Here is a 6,328-nt window from a genome sequence, read left to right on the forward strand (position 1 = left end):
ACATTTTTTATTTCAAGATTAAAGTATATTTTTTATCTTTTCTTATTGATTTCTGTTGTTATTATTTTCAGATTGAACAAGTTCTCAAATTCAAACAAAAAAAAAAGAAGAGATTTTGTCTAATCTTTTTCTCTTATTCCTTTATTTATTATTTTACTTTTTTATTTGTTTTAAACATTCACCTTCATGACTCATATTTAATTATCTATTCAATTACTATTTTTTAATATTCATAAATTTCATGTTTTCCATATTCATAACCTTCAAATATTTAATTTGAAACTTTAAGATGTCTTTTGGTATTCCAACATTTTTATCTATATAAATTCATTTTTTAATTTCATGAGACCCCTACCCAAGGTCATCCTTTTAATTCTATAATCAAAGCAATGAAGTGCTTATATCATTATTGTAATACTTGATTCATAATTTAGTTTGACTCGATGAAGAAGACTCTTCTATTTCGATTGGTTATGGAAGCAAATGTCGACAAGAATTCGAAAAATTATGTATTTTTTCCCTCTATATTGTTGTGCGTAAAGTCTTAAAAATGATGTGTATGTTATATTTTTTTTTCTTCTATGATTACTTTATGTGTTTTCTTTATATTGGACTTCTTTGATTTAATTTTTTATCAATCTATTCATCAGTTTCAACTAACATTATTTTGGCCTCCCGACGTTATGTGTATTTCATCACACATGTTCTAATAATATTATTACTTTAAAATGTTTTTATACTAATTAATATGGAATATACTACAAAGAAAGTAGTTAAGATAATATTGGTGTATCCAAAACCTTTAAATCTTGGGTTTGCATATATATATATTACAAACACATTCTGGGTATGAAGCTAATCGAGGGAAAATGTTTTTCCAAGCAAACCAAAAAGAAACAACAAGAAAATAGAAGACTACCCTATAAAATGAAATTTAAAAACTCTGCTCTGTTCAAATTATAAAGCTCTTCTGTTCTATATTGAACCCTCTTAAAAACAGTGAAACTTAGAGAAGTAATTGATGAATGTTGACTATTGAGGGAAAAAGGTTTTCCCAAGCAAAAGAAAAAGATTCCCCAATAAAATGAAAAAAAATCATTCTATTCTAATTTGTATAGCACCCCGGCCACCAGTTTAGCTATGAAAATTGTGAAATTTGTAAAAATATATTTTAAAGTAAAAAATGGTAGTTGAAAATTGGACAAGTTGGAAATTCGGGAGAAGCAACACTCTTAGTCACTCTAATTCATTCTTGAAGACAAGTAGAGAAACTGATTTTTTACTTCACTTTTACTTGCTTTCTCAATTAAATGATTCTCTTTGAAGAAAAGTGGACTTCTACCAACTTGACTTACATTTTGCCTTAACAAAATGACTATTATATCTAGATAATCACATACCTAATTTAGTGCATGTACCATCACTTAATTCTATTTTTTCCTATTTTTCTTAGAGATGTCTTAAACCATACATGTATCCTCGAGCTCCAAGTGACCAACAACAAGGAGATGGCATCCTTCCCATTCCAGCTTAGCATAATCGATAGAACATGCTCCAGATGGTTTCCATTCCTCCTCTTGAATGTGAGCTAGCCAGCCTTGAAGGCCCAAAACCTAAGGTGTGACTTCAAAAATGTAAGAGGTATTTTAACTTGTATAGAACAACTGAGAATGAAAAATTAGAGGCCAATGCTCTTTACTTGAATGGTTTAGCTGAGACATGGTACCATTCATTAGTTTTGAGTAGGGGTGTGGTGACTTGGACCAAATTCAAAGAGGAGTTATGCGATAGATTTGATGCGGAAGAGTTAGATTATATAATTGAGGAATTTAAATGGCTCGAATAGACTGAATTTGTGGATATGTTTCTAGGCAAATTTGAAGATCTTCAGGCTCAAATGTTGGTGAGAAATCAACCTCTTGTTGAGTCTCATTTTGTTTCCAGTTTTATGGGGTGTATAAAAGAAAATATAAGGTTTGATGTAAAGATTTTTAAGCTCACATCTTTTAGATTTGCTAATGAGCAAGCTCGAATGCAAGAGAGGGCTATTGAAGCTACCTGTAGAAGAACAAAAATACCTTCAAACCTGTTGGAAATGCAGCTGTTGTTAAGAGAACTAGTATGCTGACAACTAGGCCTACTACCTACAAGTTGAGGCTTGAGATTTATGAATACAGGAGGAGCGATCACTTGTTTTTAGATAGACCTGGACATCAATGCAAGACGAAGCAACTGAACTGTCAAATAGGAGAACTTGAACCTAATTAGGTAGTAGAAGAGGCTAATGCAGAGGTTGAGGATATAACTCTGTATATAATCATTGAAGGTGATATAGAACAGGCGATACAAGAAGTTGTGCGTCTAAGTGCACTCTCAAGATGCCATATGAGGGTAAACATTATTTTGGTCAAGGGACCGTGAAGAATAGGAACCTGGCCATACTCATAGACTCTGAAAGCACATACAAATTCATTGATGAGGGTAATGTTAAAGAGACTGGTCACAAAGTGAGCTATTGTCCTCCAGTAAGAGTGACAGTTGCTGCCAAAAATTATGTCATGTGCACTTCACATTGCCAAGAGTTTTCTTGGAAGATGAAGGACATACCCCACTAAGGAATTGTGAATTATTCCTTTGGGAGGATGTGACGTACTTGGTAATGATTGAATTACCAACTCACAATCATTAATAAGAGAAGTATAAGCAAATATGGATTGTATTAAAAAAATCTAAACTTATTAAAACCTTCTTTAGTAAAATATATTCTTAATAATAAATTTGAAATCACACTTTCTTTTGAGACATAATTGAGTTTTAGAAATCCACAAGAACTCTTCCATTTTGGTATAAGACAAAGAAAAGAAAAGTTAGATGCTTCAATCGGTACATAATAAACACAGAGGCATTCCTGCTGGATCAAGCTCTAGAAACCGCGCAAGCTGCCACCTCTCTCTTCTGTCAGGCGAAAAGCAAGAATTCGATGAGAAAACCTAAGATGCTCAGATACACATATTTTCACTACTTTGTCAGCCTCTTCTTCTTCCACTCGAGCCATGTAGACAAACTTGAAGCTTTTTATCCACTCTAAGAACTTCACATCTACATAATTATCGGAAACATCCACTATTTCAACAATCTCATATTCAAAATCTTCTAGATTATTTCCTTATCAGCTGAGCACTCCAGTGTTTGTATACTGCCCAAACTTCACCTGTTTTGGGGTAGATCTTGTATACACCCTTGTTCAAAGTTTCTACAACTACTACATGTGAAAAGTTGTTAGTTACAGTATGTTTGTTTAGCTTACTATTTAACAACTTAAACAATCCACAACCAATTGGTATTGTTTTATCATGCCATTGTATTGTACTTTTAGGGAGTGGACACGCATAAAACCATGCCACATGCAACATAAACTGAGGGAGATCTATCTTTTTTATCAGCCCATAGTACCGGGGCAAGGCATCTTCATCACTGTATATTGCCCAACATTGACCAATTTGAAATTTCTCTGGTGATCTCTCAGCAGCAAATTTGTAAAACTCAGGTTCAGGAACCTGATTAGGTATTGGTGCAACCCAATTTTCAGCAGAATTTATAGAGTCCATGAAATTAGCTATCGCACTTTGGTCTATAGATGAAGTACAAACATCTACTTGGTAAATAGGTAAGGAGGTAGGGTCTAGTTCAAAAGATCCTTCAGGAACATCATCCCTCTCCATCCTTGTCATTTTCATAGAAGGAATTCGATGAGAGAATCTAAACATACCCTTTGTTGGAACTAGAAATGGGTCTCCTACCCTATAGAAAAGACAAGTGAAGCCTTTTGTTTTATCCAAGTATGCAACATGCACACCAATAGATTCATTATAGTTTGACAAGACATCAACAAATTCATAGTTGAGATTTTTATTGCCCCAATCTTTTAGGAGGGCCCAAGTTTCTCCTTTCAATGGAAATATATTTATTACATCATTGCTATTTCTATTTATTGCACACCAAATGTGAGACATAAGATGATCTTTAATGTTGTCTAAGTTTCCTATTCTGAACCTACCACAAGAAGCTAGAAAGCCCTCATATAGCCATTTGGTTTCATTCATCGGCTCTAGCTCTAACCATGTTATGCACAATTTAAATTCTGGAGACAAAATCTCCCTGATGATGCCATAAAATCTAGGCATGCCATCCAAAGTATTATAAACAGCCCATAATTGCCCAACCTTAAAGCAGGACTCGTCCTTGTCCTTGTCAAAATTGCTAAAATCTGGATCTGGATATTCAAATGATTTTGACTCACTCATTGTACAAAGACTTACATCAACACTTCCATTTGCAGTATCAATTTCCATCTTTGTGTTCTGGAAGCTCTCTTCATAGGACAAACAATCTTTTAATTTCTTTATCTCTCCATTAGGAGTTGCTGCATGAGACAAATGTTGCATCTCAGACTCCTTATTAGGAGATGGATACCCAACCCCCTTAAATCGCTTAGAAGAATCTTCATCATCATTATCATCGTCACATAGATTATCATGGTAATTGATACGATGACTACGCCGCGTAGATCTTAGCCGATTTTCCTTGTTGAGACACTAGAGATTCTACCTAGGCAGATGATTAGATACTGCCCCATTTTCACTTGATTTCGTTGATGCCCTCTTTCTATTATTTCCCATCATTTCTTCAGTAACGCCTTTAGCCTTGATAGCCTTTTCTTTGTTGCAGTCCATCACTAGTCTAGACAATCTATCAATTAATTTTTTATTTCTTTAGAAAAAAAAAAGACAGAGAGGATTGGAAGCAAAGGGAGAGTAAATAAATTTGCATATATAGGAAAATTTCCAAGATTATGGTAATAGATTATCTCTTGATAAGTAGGATCCAGGAGGATAAGTAATTTCTCTTATTTGCTTACAACATTTTATTTGATTTAACTTGATGAGTAGGAGTCACGAGGATAAATTCTAAACTTTATTTGATTTAATTTGATGAGTAGGAGTCAAAATGATAAATATCAAATATTAGTTCTTGCAATATTTTCTTAAGCATTTAATTTGATGAGTAGGAGCTAAGAAAGTAAAATTTAAATTTTATTTAATTTACTTTTATGAGTAGGAGCAAAGAGGGTAAATTTTGACTTTTAGTTCTTTTATTTCCTTAAGCATTTAATTTGATGAGTAGGAGTAGGGTTGGTATGTTTGAACATCCTTTGTTTCCACAAAAAGTATGATTTACCTGGATGAAATTACTTTCACAACATTGGCCTTCCCCGAATGATATAGAATGGTTACACCATAGTCCTTCAGCAACTCAAGTCATCTACGCTGCCTCAAGTTCAAATCCCTCTGACTGAAGATGTACTGAAGACTCCGATGATCAGTGAAGATCTCCCAATGCACCTCATGCAAATAATAATGACATAACTTAAGTACAAAGACCACGACCACCAACTCTAAATCATGAGTAGGGTAATTCTTCTCATGTGTCTTCAACTGCCTAGAAGAATAAGCAATCATCTTCACCTTCTACATCAATACACCACCCAGCCCGACTCCTGAAACATTAAAGTACATAGTAAATTCCACACCTTCCTCTGGTAGAGTCAATATAGGAGTCGAAGTCAACAAAGTCTTGAGCGTTTGAAAGCTCTCCTCACACTCATTAGATCACTGGAAACCCATACCTTGTCGAGTCAATCTGGTCAATGAAGGTTCAATAGTAGAGAAACTCTGAACAAATCATCGGTAATAGCTTGCCAATCCTACCAAACTTTGAATCTATGTTAGAGAAATAGGTCGTGTCCAACTTCTAACTACCTTAATCTTAGCTGGATCTACTTTAATACCCTCCTTAGACACCACGTGTCCTAAGAAAGCCACAAAAATAAGCCAAAATATACACTTTAAAAACATGGCATACAACTTCTCTCTTCTCAACATCTGAGGTACATTTCTCATGTGTCGAACATGGTCCTCCTCCGTCCTGAAGTAAACCAAAATATCATCGATGAAGACAATCACAAAAGAATCAAGGTATGGTCGAAACATCCCGTTCATCAACTACATGAATGTTGTAGGGGGGTTAGTCAACCCAAAGGACATCACTAGGAACTCATAATGCCCATACTGAGTCCAAAAAAAGCTGTCTTAGGGATATATGATGCCCTAATCTTCAATTGTTGATACTTGGACCTCAAATCAATCTTAGAGAACAACGATTCTCCTTGTAGCTGGTAAAATAAGTCATCAATACGTGAAAGAGGATACTTCTTTTTTACTGTTACCTTGTTCAAATATCTGTAATCAATACACATCCTCATAGTCCC

The 6,328-nt window shown here is 34.4% G+C and overlaps 1 pseudogene; it reads right to left on the reverse strand.

Annotated features, from left to right (window-relative positions):
• Window positions 1-2,876: 2,876 nt before the first annotated feature.
• LOC125875938 (uncharacterized) lies at window positions 2,877-4,733 on the reverse strand (annotated as a pseudogene).
• Between the last annotated feature and the right edge of the window lie 1,595 nt (window positions 4,734-6,328).

Source organism: Solanum stenotomum, chromosome 1 (genome assembly GCF_019186545.1).
Source record: "Solanum stenotomum isolate F172 chromosome 1, ASM1918654v1, whole genome shotgun sequence".
Taxonomy (NCBI): Eukaryota; Viridiplantae; Streptophyta; class Magnoliopsida; order Solanales; family Solanaceae; genus Solanum; species Solanum stenotomum.